We start from the raw sequence: 15,578 nt of genomic DNA on the forward strand, positions 1-15,578 counted from the left end.
GTTACAAACCTGAAATATTGCTTCCCAACACGGTTATTTTAATCACTGGGAAGACCGTTTTACGATCAGCTCTGTTGGATGTTGGTCGGATGCTGAATCAATGATCTAAGGGGTTGACGACAAACTTGTCGACCATTTGGCGACAAAATAGATAATACTGGAATCTTCCAGAATTTTGGTGATAGAGCCAATAGGAACCGAGATATGCCTGATTGCTCCAAAATCTTCTCTGGCCATCTCCGGGAACTATAAAAGGCCGGCAGTTTAAGATGAAGACAGTCGCTTGTAGATTCTTCGGGAGATTTAGAACTGCATAGTGAGTCAACGGCGGAATAGTTGGATTAGTCCAACGAAGCTTGCTAAATTATGCTGTGTGCCGAGTCCTGGACTTTATTGTATACTAGCCGCCTTTGGCGACCAGCCGGTTCGCCAATCTTAATGCTCGTTAAAATTTTAATAATTAAATATTTTATGTAATTCCTACTTTAATAGCTTCTTCATCAAATATTTTAAAGCTTCAAATTTTGATAGTCATGTAATTCACTCATAATAATATAAAGTCCTTCAGCCATAACATAATATGTATCTCTCTCATTTTCTGTTAGTTCCGGTAGAATTTATGCTTAAAATTAAAATGGAAATGACTAAACTGCAATTAATATCATAATATTTTTTACTGAAACAAAGCATTTTTTTAATAATATGATTACTGATAATAGTCACTGAGCGTTTAAACTTTATGGGCACTAAAGAATATCTTTCTTAAGTTATGTAATATCTCAAGAATTTGTCAACAAAATTTTCTCAGATTCATCATGAACAGATCGATTCATTAACAATGTTTAATTTTAAATGCATCAAACTTTAAGAATATAAAATGAATCGTTTAAAATAATCGGTCGAAAACAGGTTTAAAAAACTATGTACTTAAAACTATAAGCATATACAAAAAAATATATAACTGACATAAATACAATTTAATTACAAAAGCATGCAACTAACCTAAAAATAATTTAAATAATTGAAAACAGGTTAAAAAAATCTACTTAAAAAACGATGTACTTAAAACTATAAGCATATACAAAAAATATATAACTAACATAAATACAATTTACTTAAAAAAGCATGCAACTAACCTAAAAATAATTTAAATCATCCGTTGGTTGCCATGTCAACAGTCAGAAAACAATGCGCATGCGTGAATTTTCTTCGCCCGTTACTTTAACGCAAGTGCGTGAATTTTTCTACGCCAGTTGGGGTAACGCTATGCAGATTATACATTTTTAATTTCCTTTATTCTGTGTTATTTTAATTCAAAAGTACTTCAGAATGAATGTGAAACATGGATTAATTAACAATGTTTAATTTTAAATGCATAAAACATTAAGAAAATAAACAGAATCGTTTGAAATAATCCGCCGAAAAATGTTAACCCTAGCCTCAATTCTGTTGGGAGAAAAAATAACTGACAGTTGGCGGTGGGGAAAATGGAAGATTTTTTTGGCGGGAAAGTTAGTTTTTAACTAATAATTAAAATTCTAATTAAAATTTCAAAAAATGGGACCCCAGGTGCACATTCACGGCCTCTAAGGTATACATGTACCTAATTGGATAGCTGTATGTCAAATGACCTGACCTGTAGAGCGCCAACACACACACACACACACACACACACACACACACACACACACACACACACACACACACACACATTGAGCTTTATTATAAGTATAGATTAGTTTAGTTATATTAACATCCCATTTTAAAGCAACACTAGAGTTATTTTGGGACGGACCATAATTTTGAATCACGGTCAGATGACGAGGACGAAACCTGAACTGGCACCCCCTTTCCAAAATTCCGCACCACACCAGCGGGAAGACGTTTAGCTCCGACGGATTTAACGTGCACCAGACCCGCTTACACTGCGGTTCTTCGGTAGAATCGATACCCGAATTTACTGTAGAAACAGCATCGAGTCATGTGAGGACTAGCCAGTCGTGGATACAGCTAAAGCAAGGAGACTGGGGAGAATTGCAAACATTTGAAGAGACCGTAGAGATAGTCCTCCTGCTGAATTCTGTCTGCCGCTTTGTGTGTTGTGGTTGTTATTGCTACCGATTACTGCTTGTGGGCTACTGTTTGTTGTAATGTGTTGCTTGTGTATGTCTCGTCTGGGTATATTTGGTGTCTGTTTATTTGTTTCTTCGTGTTTAATAAAAATAGTCGTTTGTTTGAAGACTGTTTCTTCATCGACTAACAAATCGAATACCGAATTCATAACAATATTTTACTTTGTTAATCTCAAAATATTATAAAAATTTCAATAAAAAATATTTAAAAAAAATGTTTTGACATAAAAAATATTATTTTGTAAAAAAAAAAAAAAATGAATTAGCAAATTTTAAGAACATAAATATTCCATTTATTCATCATAATTTAATGTGTAGGTGTCTTATAGTAAATAAAAATTGTTCTAAAATATTTGATTGCGAACTAAATCTTTTCCTGCCAATATTAAGATTTACGCAGTTTTGATATTTCCTAATTTCGTCTATAATCCGATTTCGCATTTTTGTTAACTGTAGACATCTTCTCCTTCCATTTATCCTCTCATTTCTAATTTGATTAAATAAACACATCCTGATGCATTCCTGGAAGGTTTTCGAAACCAAGAACGAATAGCATATATATAATACAGATTACATATACACCATCTGCTCAAACTCTTCCTGATATTTTCGGATTGACGCAATTTTTCGAATTCCTTGCAGAAAGACTGAACAAACTGATTTTGAATTTTGACCGTTTTAGAAAATTTGCATCAATTTCCATTTTACAGTGAAGACTTGGTCACGCGGGGTTTTAAGGGCCGATCAGAAATGATAGGAAAAAAATTCTTTGGGCTTTCTGTTCCAAAGAAAACTGATGATAATTCGCATCTTTCACCAATGAATTTGTTTCTTATTTGCAATACTTACAGGCATTTTAGTAACAGTTTAGGATTATACAAGAGATTTGTTTAAAAACATCCTAAATTTTTCCACACTTTTTTTTTTTTGATTACAGCATTTATAATTTATGTAGCCACAATATAACTTCCTATCATAGTTAATATTTGTTACGTGAGGTTATGTAAAATTATTTTGTGAAATGATAATAGAGGTTAGTAAAGCAAAAGTATCAGGATTACTGTTCTTTGTTGACTAAAAAAATAAATAATAAATAAAATTTGTCGATTTTGCAATTGCTATTTTTTAATTTTTCATGTCATGCTTTAAAAAAAATCATTTTTTCGGCAATTTAGTACGATTCTAAAGATTTAATGCAACCGTGGCTATATCCGTCTACTAGTTTCAGTATCATTAGCGAACTGGCGATCAGCTTGTTTGCCAAGATTATTTACTTTTTAATCTGTTAAATATAAGTGTGGAATGCATATTTGAAGGGGGGGGGGAATGAATCAGGAAATGAATCAATGAATCAGAAATTCGAAAGAAAGGATTTATAGCAACAACCATTTGTTTGTTTATTTAAGCGAAGCCTTCGATATTCAAATTGCTGAGTAGAGAAAGAACACTGTTATTCTAGATGTAAAAAGCAAGAAATATCATTAGCAAACAAAAGAGCGCGTACAAAGACAAATTGGAGTTCAGTTTGATTTGTTTATTATTGTTGCCATTCGGCAGTATGTAATAAGAGCGATTTTTGTGCCACATACATTAGCTTTTCATATATTTAATTCATATATACGATGCATTAAATCGATAATCGAAAATGCTTTGGAAATAAACAGAATGCGATACGCGATAAAAATAAAAAAATGATTAATTGCAACTGTCAGTATTCTGTTTTTCTCAGTTTGAACTTCGTTTCCAGTCGTTCCGTTTCTTTTAAAACACGAGACCGAAACATTTAGTTTTTAATTCTTTTCCTTTGACTGGTTTGTATGCAGCAGTGCTTAATGTATTTCGAGGTCCTTTTTTTGATCGTTATTTTCTACAATGAACTGTGCTAATTAAGTTTAATGCGATGTTAATGGACTCTGAATATGTAACGTCATCCTTATGGCGCTATGTTTAAAGATACTTTTCGGCGAATAGAATATATCCTTTCTCATAAGCTTCATTTTATTCATGGACAAAAATATGAAGGACATTGCGTGACTGTATTTTATTGTAGCCCATTTGTTTGTTTATTTAAGCGAAGCCTTCGATATTCAAATTGCTGAGTAGCGAAAGAACACTGGCATTTTCTTATCATGATAGTTTACTTTCAAAAATATTCTGTGCATTACAAGACTTAATTTACTTCCATGCGATCGGAAAAAAAAAAAAAAAAAACAACCCCTCACTTTTTCTTATATTATTAGAGATAGTTTTTTTTTCTTCCTTTTTATGAGCTGAGTAATATTGTTATTTCAACAACTAATTATATAATTTAGACAATAAATGGATAAAAAAAACTTTCTAATGATTAAGAAAAGCTGATAGTTGCAAAATTTTAATGATGTATTTCAACCTGTGATGTCAGTTTGAATTATTTTTGATTTAATTTCAATACAAATATAAATAATTCAACCAAACTGAGTTCATTTATTATTTAAGACAACAGAAAGAATACTGTCAGCGTTTCTAAGTGTAGAAGTAAAATATTCAATTAGATATGAACGGAAAATTTGCTCTTTTTTCCGTCTTAACTTTGGATCAAATTACTGAACAAAATATAATATAAACATTTCAAAATTTTACCTATCCAATGTTATTAGACTTCATTTCCGTGCAATTTCTCTTGCAACTTTTATTAAATTTTCAATATTTAATATATATTGAATAAATTTTTGACGATTTTTGGAGAAAATTAGCTTTGTACAGTTTCTAAAAATCGTCTGGTTCAAATGATATTCTCATTTTTAATTACAAAACGTTTCAATCAATTAAAGGATTTTTGTGCATTATAATATTTTACTTGGAAGTCATTTTTATTTAAAAAATATTAGGCATAAAAAGTATATTAAGATTCCGGCTAAGGTTTAAAAAAAAATTTTGATTTTTTTTTCTTCAATTTTTTTAAAAAATGGATATATTTCTGTTTTCAATGGTATCTTCATTTTGTCTCTACGTCAATTAGAATCCAACTTATAGCAAACTATTGACATGTAAGTGATGCTTATTTCTAAGCATTTAAAAACTTTAAATGCATTTTCTAAAGAACAAGTTTTTCATAATTCTACTGTAGGATTATCGTCACATCTCAAAAAATATTCAAAATTTCTTAGTAAAATTTATAATTTGTGTTTGCTATGCTATGCAGAATGAAATGTAGATTTGATGTTGAAAGCTCTGAAAGTGGATTTATGATTGTTTGATGTAAACATTATTGTTGAAAAAAATTCCAAAATTTTATAGATAATTTCATATAATACACATAAAAAAATTTATTTTTGAATATAATTCTTAAATAATAGTTACATTCTTATGATATGTTATTAATATATGTTATGATATATATTAATTAACGAAATAATAAATTTGAAAACCTTTTCAATAAACATAAGTTAAACAGTGTATTAAAAAGAGAAAGAAAAATTCGGTATATGTGGGATAAGTGACAATGCTGTAAGAAGATTAGAATTGTAATCATATTTAGAATGCATTTTTTTTTAAATTTAAAATTGGATGTTTAAGCTTTATGCTTTCAGAGCGGTTTAGTATAATTCTAGTTTTATCTTCAGGAATTGATGCTTTTGACAGTTTTTGCTTTGAACTCTGGATACTTATTATTATTATTTTTTTTTTTTTTTATCATGTGTGAACATGGTGTTGTTTTGGTTAGTGGATCTTGAAGCTCGAAATCACGTAGGCAACGAATAAAGCATAAATGGCAATTTTCATCATCTTTTAATCGCATGTATTTTTTTTACCTGCTTTTACCAGTATTGCATTATTATTACGTATGCTTCTTTGACAGCAGATGCGTTTTTAAAAGGTTGACGTAGAATTATGACATCATAACTATTGTTTCATCTCAAAATCGGTCGAGCTCCAAAACTTTGTTTGCCAGCTAGAAAAATTGAAAATGAAAGTGTAAAAAAAAATCCTATAATAGAGAGAGACCGATAGAGAAGTCTCGTGATTGTTTCAAACCGGTTTAAACTGGTTAATGACTTAAATTAATTAAGACAAATAATGATTTAAAAATAATAATGTTCTCACATGATAACTTGAAATCTGCGATCGTAGATTTCATTTTAATTTATTTTTTGCACCTATATTATAAATAGTTATTTCAAATCGTCTGCCTTTTATATATTTTTTTAATTGCATGTTTATTCCAATTAATCTTGCCTCTTTAAGCAATCGAACATTTTTTTTTACATTTTTTTTAATGCACAGATAAAAATGTGCCTTTGTAAAAGTTTTAAGATAAACTTATTATTTTTTAGTTTTTAGCATATATTTCCTAACTAAGTATTTTATTATTATTATGAAATCTTTTCTTTATTGTTTCATATTAAAAATATCAATAATTGATTTACGAAAATGTTAAAAATTGCATTGTCTTCGGGAGTGCTTCTGCAACTCATCAAGAAGTGAGTGAAGAGTAGATTGCAACTCCGTAGTCTTAAATATAATCAAATCAAATTAAAGTCTTGTAAAATCAAACAAAAACGTCTTTGATAATTGTGTGACCCAAATTCTATGCTTGTTTATTCCATTCATAATTTAGGAAGATATGTTCTGTATAATGGGGAAATCAACAAAAATAGTGTTTAATATAATATATTTACATGTATTCATGACTGTTGTTAAATTTAAATATTCATATATTGAAATTTGCTGTGATTCTGTAACTTCAGTTTTTTTAATGAGGATTATTTTAATGATTTTACTCTTATTTATATGCTAAGAAAGAAATTACTATAATCTTGTAGAGCTATTTAGTTCTTAAAAATTAGTTCGTCATTAAAAAAAAAAGAAAAAAAAAAAAGGTTTTTCATCATTAGCATAGAGCCTGATAATGCTTTTTTTAGAGGCGAAAATTATCGATAACGAGCTGATATGAAAACATTTTCATGTTTTTATTAATAAGATATAACCTTTTTAATTAATTCTCACGGAACTTTCGTTAAAGTCTTCAATAAAGTATTTTTAACATACAAAAGTTGTAGTTATCACAAAGCAATATACTTTATTTACATAGAATTAACCAGTGGAAGTGGTCTCCCCAAAATTTTCTCGCATACTCGCCAATGAAATTGTTATCTTGGACAATGCCTTGCATGGCATTGACGTACAGTAGTTATGAAATATTAACTCTTGGCGTGAATTTATCATTTTTACTGAATTTCTCCTGCCATCCTTGGCGAGTTTCTTGGCGATTAATCTCTGGCATGCGTTAATAGTTTCCAAAAATCGACACGTTCTTCACAGCCGATCAAAAGTAAAATTTGACACAAAACTACACTTGCAGTCATAAAATCCCATACCAAATTCGAAATATTAAATCATTGCGTTCTTGTGCTATCGTCTTTCTATGTTTTTGAAAGTACAGATCGACAGACAGTCAGCCCTTTGTTGAGTTGACTCAAAATTTGACAGGTGCCTACACTATAGATGTTAAATCTGTGTATAGAGAATCCAACACATCGTTTTATAATTGTCCTGTTAACTTATATTCGAACAACCGGACTTCCTTCCTCTGATCAGATTTTAATCGAAATTTGATAGAAATATGCAAATTTGATATAGAGAATATATACCAAATTTCAACTGTCTAGTTCAAAACGCTTTTGAATTATTTTTGTCAAAGACAGACGGACATTTTCCAAAATTGTTTCGAATTTAGGGAGATCTAAGACGTGGAAATGCATCAAAATCTCGAGTTCGCATTTTTTGATGATTAGTATACTTTCTCTGTTAGTATACGAAATAGTAAAATTATATTTAATATTAGCGCACGACGGAATTCCAAAGTGTCCGAAAAGAGATGCATTTAAAAAACTAGGATATTATTTTAATGTGAAACTTGTGTTAAATGTTAATGCTACATAAAATATGTACTAAATCCACTTATCATCTGCAACTTCCTTTTTTAATATATTAAAAGCCGGCGTCCTCGTTTAAGAAAAGTTAATCTTTCTCTTCTGTGACTAAATTGAGCGCATACCTTTGTTTCCTTCTTTGTTTCTTCTGATAAGTCAATATCTGTTCTGAAGCTCTTAAACTGGCTTCAACTGATATATTTTCCATTAGCCTTATTTTGAACTCAAAATAATGACATTTTGATATTTTAATTTTTTTCCTTTGCTTTAATTTCGGGGCAATTGTAGGAAATCTACAAAAGTATTTGTATTAAAAAAAAATATTTTTATGAATATCTGTGAAAAAGCATTTTAAAATTATTTCCTATCAATTTTGAGCTTAATTATTTCTCTAGAAAATGAGTTAAATTTTACTCATTAGTTACCTTAATGTTTTCATATAAAACATAATTTAAAATAAACTTAGTGAAATTTATCTTAAAATTAATTTGGCCACTAAGAGATAAATGATAAACAAATAAATAAATAAAAATAAGAACATCATTTACACCAAGCAATTTTAAATCTTTGTGCTTCTTGAAAAAATGTGCCAAACGATTTTCTTAAACCTTTGAAATTTAATTTTTTCCCCATAAGTTTAATAATTTAAAAGAAATGATACAAAATAGAATTGAATGTTGGGAGGCAGCAACTCAGAATTAAGTGAATAAAAATAATTAAAATATTTTATAATATACTCAATTAACTTTTATAAAACGTTGCCATTTCTGTTATCTGGTTAATAATTTTTACGAAATCCTTCGCATTGGGACTTTCATTATGTTTTATAGTATTTGTGAACAAAATGTGGGGGAAAAAAAAGTTTTGAGTAACTTAGATTTCTATGGTACAAAATACTTACGCTGTTCACTTTTACTATATAGATTATTTGTAAAAAAAAATCATATTGACACGTGGAAAAAAGAGTGGATATTTTGATCTTCTAATAATAATTACATTTGCGTTTGTTTATATTTTTCTGAAGAATATAATAGTTTATTTTCTTTTTGATTGTTGTTGTTTTCCTTTGTCAATAAAATTACTGTTATTGTATTACGCCTTGAGGAACTTGACTATCTGATTAAATTGTAGAATTTGAATTTTATAAAATTGTTTGTCTTTTATAAATCTATATGTATGTGCCATCTTTATCGTGTTTTATCCGTAATTTTTAGATATTATTAGATGATAAATCTGTATAGACAAGAAAAGTCTTTGATTTATTGATTAAATTGGAAAAATATTTGAGATTGTACATAAATTCTTCGAGTTTCAGATTAAAAATTTTAAAGGGTTTGAAGGAAAAAAAAAAAAGAAAAAAAAATAGAGATAAATTTAAATTACATAAGAATTTTCGCAAAACGATCCAATTGATGAATACGAAAATAAACATTAGTTTAAAGTGCTGGAAAACTTTTTTTACTATCTCGTATTTAAAAGATATTGAAATTATTTGAATCGCCAAAAATTTCGAACACCAGAATTTTGCAATTCTACACATTTTAAATTTTCATGAATCCAAAAAACACATTTTTGTAATTATGTCCGCCTGTGAACACGATTATTAAAAAACGTTTTGAGTTAGAAGGTTGGAATTTGGAATATGATTTTTACGTAAATTTGTAGTCTTCTATCGAATTTTGATGGAAATCATTTAGTGGAAGTCTGTTCGGATGTAAGTTTAGTTATATTAACTTCCCGTTGTAAAGCAACACTAGGGCTATTTTGGGATGGACCACGTAATTTTGAACCGAGGTCTAGATGACGAGGACGACACCTGAGCTGGCACCCCCTTCTCCACACCACACCACGCCAGCGGGAGGACGCTTGGCACGACGGATTTAACGTGCAACAGACCCCCTTACCCGACGGTTCTTCGGTGGAATCGAGTCTCGAACCTGAAACCCTACAGCTTCGGATGTAAGAATATATAATAACACGATAACCACAAAACAAGGAAAATGAGGTAGATAAAAATTGTTACGCGGATTTATCATTTAAAATGTAAATATAAATCAAATTTAAAACCAAATCTAACAAGGAATTCAGTTTTCCGTTCTGTACCTTGCATTGTTTTCGGGTTTATATTGCTTTAAATGTATGAAATTTGATGGGGTTTTCTTTTTGTTTGTTTCTACAATTGTAGTTTTGTGTCAAATTTCGATTTCAATTGGTTAGGAAAAAATATGTTCAAAATTACACATTCGGTTTTCTGTTTATTCTGTGTTAACCGCATCCTAGCGATAGTCTGGAAAGATCACACGCTAATAGGCTCTTTTGTAACTATTGTTTGCCAATTCGGTAAATAATACAGGAATACATGTTTTAGAGTGAGAAAGTTTCGGGAAAACCACTTCCGCATTTTTTTTTCTTTGCTGCAGCTTTCCATATTAACATGCAAATGGTACAAGTGTGGAAGAGGAAAGTCAACAAACATCATTTCATATGTTGCAAATGACATGAATGACAAAACGGCTAATTAGCGGATGAATCTGAAATTTTTGTTGCTGAATCATGCGCAACGTTCTCCATTAATTATGAAATGAATTGTTGTTGCTTCAGAATGATCACTTGATGGCGGTACCTGAATACACTCTTTGCTTTGGAATTGTCCGCAAAAGAATTCTTAGGGAATTCCTAATAGCTCAATGACCTAAAAAAAGTGCTCTTACTTGAATTGTCATTAACTCAAATCTTATTCTTCCACTATAACAGGAAAATATTAGTTATTTTGCTTGTTGCCTTCTGTTGCTGGAGCCATATAAATAAACCAGCGGGAGTGGTCTCTTTAAAATTTTCTCTCTTAATCTCTGATAAACCTGTCATGCCAGAGAACGCCTTGTATGGCACTGGCGTACAATAGTTAAGAAATATCAAATTTTGGCTTGAATTTAGCATTTTTTCTGAACCTGTCGTGTCATCCTTGGCATGCGATTAATTATATCTGAAAATCTAATTTATGTTTCAGACGTATTTTTACGAACTGATTCAAACAAAGATTTGCCACAAAACTTCACTTGCATTCTCAAAATCTCTTTATCTTATTTGATATATTTAAATCAGCATAATTTTTTTAGTTATCGTGTTTGCATGTTTATGAAAGTGCAGACTGACAGTCAACTCTCTGTTGGTTTGGCTCAATTTGACAGGTATCTACACTGCGGGTGTTAAATCTGTGAACCGAATTTTCTCTTTCTTTTTCTCTTCGTTTTGTAGTTATTGTGCTAACTTATACGTGAACAACCGGACAAACTTTTTCTACATGTATTTAACTCAAAATTTGATAGAAATCTCAAAATCTGGTGTAAAGACCTTATACCAAATTTCAGGGCCGCTGTGGCCTGGTGGTAAGGTCTCGGCTTCGGAACCGGAGGGTTTCAGGTTCGTGACCCGATTCCACCGAATAACCGTCGTGTTGCACGATAAATTCGTTATGACCAAACGTTTTCCAGCTGGTGTGGTGTGGTGTGGAGAGGGGGGTGCCAGCTCAGGTGTCGTCCTCGTCATCTGACTGCGGTTCAAAATTACGAGGTCCGTCCCAAAATAGCCCTAGTGTTGCTTCAAACGGGACGTTAATATAACCAAACCAAACTTATACCAAATTTCAATCGCTTAGTTCAAAGCGTTTTTGAGTTATGTTGATCACACGCAAACGGATGAACATTTTCTAAAAATGTGTTTTTCGAACTCACGGAGGTCTAAAACGCGGAGATTCGTCAAAATCTCGATTTCGAAATTTTTGATGATTACTATACTTTCTCTATACTACATACAAGAGAAAGTAAATGTTGTAAGTACCCCTTATCAAGAGTGCTTTGAATGTAAAGATTAAGACAAACGAATTTCGATCTGAAGCACTTTCGTATTAATGTCAACGTATATTTTCCTGATGAATCCTATTCAAGTAAAGCTAGCTTTGTTAGACAATATTTTAAATTTGATGGACTACCATATAAGATTCATAACAAAAATAATATTAAAAAAAAACTCGCCGGGGTTTCATTTCCAAAAGTATCTTATTTAAAACCGCAACTTGTTCTAACCAGTGAAATACCTTCATGTAAGCAATAAAGTCTTGAAAAGTGATTGATTGGCCACCTGTTCTAGTAAAAGGTAAAAAGTGTTCTAGAATTTACTGTATGATTATAATACATAAGTGTGCATGAAGTCTAAAACCTGGAGTGGTTTATTATTTCATTCATTCTTTTTTTCTCTGGAACGGAAACCTCAGCACTTCTGGGGAAAGGAATTCCCTCTGCCTGTTAATACCATCTGCTGACTTGGGAACAATTGAGGATTAGTTACCACCTTGTCTCCATCAGTTGAGTAACTAACCTTTCAAGCTCTATAATTCAGATTAATTTTATGTGTGAAGACAACGAAAGCACGACATAAGTAAAATGCACAACATAAGTAAAATGAGTTCAATCTCAAAAGAGGAAGAGATTCCATTAATCATTATATCATACAAAATCATCACGCGTTTTATGTTCTGCAATATTCCTGAAAGTATTTCTAATTTTTTTATTTCATCATAACAAAATTTAAATGAATGCATTTATCTTATATAAATCTAAGAACATGTACATTTATTTAAGATTCTAGGTCGTGGATGTTCGATTTCGATCATACATATTACATTGTTTGAACATTTCGGTTCGAGCATTGCGATTGTTGAAATACTTAATAATGCAAAATAAACATTCCATATTCCTTCATTACTTACAAAATGATTTCAAATTACATCAGATCTTCGATGGGAGAGAAAAGTTTGTTTTACGAATATATACCGATATATTGCGTTATGTTCCGCCTCGTTTCATCCTATCCTATTGCATAATACTTTTAATACGATTTGCGAGAGATTGAACAATGATTATATACATTATGTCCCGCCGCTTGGAGGAATGCATAGAAATTGGCTGATTTGTCGTGAATCGATTTCACGAGCTTATTAGTCAGATTCTGGAATAAATTTTGCGGTCGGTCTATTAATAGCATTCAATCTTGAACGTACCTCTGGCTACTGTTTTGCCCGGTGGCGGATTTCCGACCAGCAGGTGAGCTGAGTGGGGGACCGCAGACAGATCGATTAAAAAGATATTATTACCCCATTGTCAAATAAATTTTGCAAGAAATACAAATTCCATGAGCTGTGAAATATTAGGATAATAAAAACACTTAATCTGGTATAAATGATTGGATCAATTATGATTAAATTTAAATTCGATTTCTCATGTTTTATTGGGTTTACTTAATTATTGCAATGTTTATAAATATTGAGCTTCAGTTTAAATAATATTACAAGTATGGATTATACAATTCCACATCCCTTGATGGATTCGAACAAAATTTAGGGAACATATTCTTTAAAACGTGAACGGGTTAACTGCGTCATTAAAAAAAAATTCTGTGCCCTTCTTAAAAGAATGAAATGGGGGGAGGGGAAATTTTACTTTTTTTCGCTATAACTTTCGAACGTATTGCCACACAAATTTTTACTTCAAAAATGGTATGGAGTGATGTTTTTTTCAATGAAGTTAATTCCATTTCCAAATCATTTTTCTTTGTTTTTTAAAACAATTTTCCATAATTAATTTGAATAAAGTTTGTACCAGCTCTTCTTCCCCCCCCTTTTTTTATTGCTTTAGAACTTTTTTAAATAAATAAAAATCATACATTCTCACTACATTACTAAAATAAAATAAATTCTAAAATAAATAATTAGGAATTTAAGTTAATGTACTAAAATATGAAACTAAATTGACCAGTTTATTAAATGGTATAATGTGTGTTGTTGTTGTTGTGGATTATGGCACTTTGAAAGCCCACTGACAGATAACTATCAGCGATTTAAGCCGAGTGAGCGTCTCTTGTTTATTCAGTAGCGCCAACTAGGGCCAAAAGTGCGACTTAGCTATTTCATGCATCACATTCGCTTGCACAAACCCTTTTTACAGAGGGGCACATTCACACACCTCACAGATAGAACACAGAAGAACAACAACTATATCCGAACCGGGACTCGAACCCGGGGAAGACACTCTACCCCTATGCCAGGGTGCCGGCGGTGTAATTTGTATTGTCTAGGATTGGACATATGTAATTGCCGAATTACATATGTCATATTAGAAAACGATTTCCAGTTTTATTGCAAAGGTACTTGAGTTTTGTTTATTAAAGTGAACTCAGAGTTTACTTATGTTGTAAGACAGATTTTGTCTTCTTGCAGTTCCAAACTTTTCTGCGATATGGAAAATGCTTTCTAATGTTTAACAAATGACGCAAATTACAAAAACATAGCGCAGTGATTTTAAAAAAAAATAATAATAATTTCCCATCTGACAGTAAATGTAGAAAGAAACCTTGATATAGGCTAGTGGCCATCCGAATTGTTGTTTTAACATTGTAATGCATATTTCTGATAATTGCTAATCCATCTCTGCAGTGTGAATCTTATATTTCTAATTCATCATATTTTTGAAACAAGAACAGCAACAACAACAACAACAAAATAAAAAAAGATTCGATTCTTTTGTTTGTATGCAAATGATATTCTATATTCGTTCAAAAATTAATGATATTTACTTCTTCGCATACGAATTATACAAAGAGAAAAGCATTGTAATCATCAAATTCGAACGTGAGATTTTTGCTCTACATTTTCAGAATTCTGCGAGTTTACAAAGCACATGTTTGTGAATTATGAACTGACTGTGAACTCGGTGACTCAAAAATGTTTTAAGTTAAACACATTAAATTTGGTACATGAATTTAAAACATAAGATACAAACACGGTAGTTCAAAAATTCACTGATTTAAATTTATGAAATTTAGTTTCTGATTTTATGACTAATATTGTAATTTTGTATGAAATTAAAAAAAAAAAACGATTGGATAAAGAAAGCGCCTAAAATATACAATGCTTACTAGTACTTTTACATTGACAGTATACCGATGATTATTCAATAAAAAATTCATACTTAAAAAACAATAAAAAATCGCCAAGGTTTTTACGTCAATAAACTTCTTCGCCAATGGACAAGTATTTTTATTAGAGTATGTTATAAAGCAACGGGTAGTCTACCCCGTTGGTTTTTAAACGCTGCTGAATCGCCCTTTTAAGAAAATTAGCTGATATACTTAGGATTGCCTGAGTGAAATGCTCTGGTTCTTTACTAATGGAAAATTGACAGGTTAATAAATTGCCAACAAAACTTAACTAAAACCTTAGTTATATTTCATTTTTTGTGAGCAAAATTTTAGTAATACATCATACGCAAAAATTTATTTTATGCTGGTACTGGATGGACTTTTACCGCGTTTGTAAACAAAATACTTTTAAAATAACTTATTTGCAATGCAAATATTTTAACTGAAATGTTAAACAAACAGAGTTTTTTTTTATCGTCTGCAATCGAATTTTTATTTGAAATGAGAAAGTCGGTCGCATCAGAGTTTAGAAATCTTGTTGTTTCTTGAAAAATTAGATTGA

General features: G+C 30.7%; 1 protein-coding gene across 1 annotated transcript in view; it reads left to right on the forward strand.

The window, feature by feature from the left end:
* LOC129989128 (sphingosine kinase 1-like) overlaps positions 1 to 15,578 on the forward strand; it is a 90,314-nt gene that overhangs the window by 35,706 nt on the left and 39,030 nt on the right. The gene's annotated exons all lie outside the window — the stretch shown is intronic.

The sequence above is a fragment of the Argiope bruennichi genome, chromosome 10 (assembly GCF_947563725.1).
Source record: "Argiope bruennichi chromosome 10, qqArgBrue1.1, whole genome shotgun sequence".
NCBI lineage: Eukaryota > Metazoa > Arthropoda > Arachnida > Araneae > Araneidae > Argiope > Argiope bruennichi.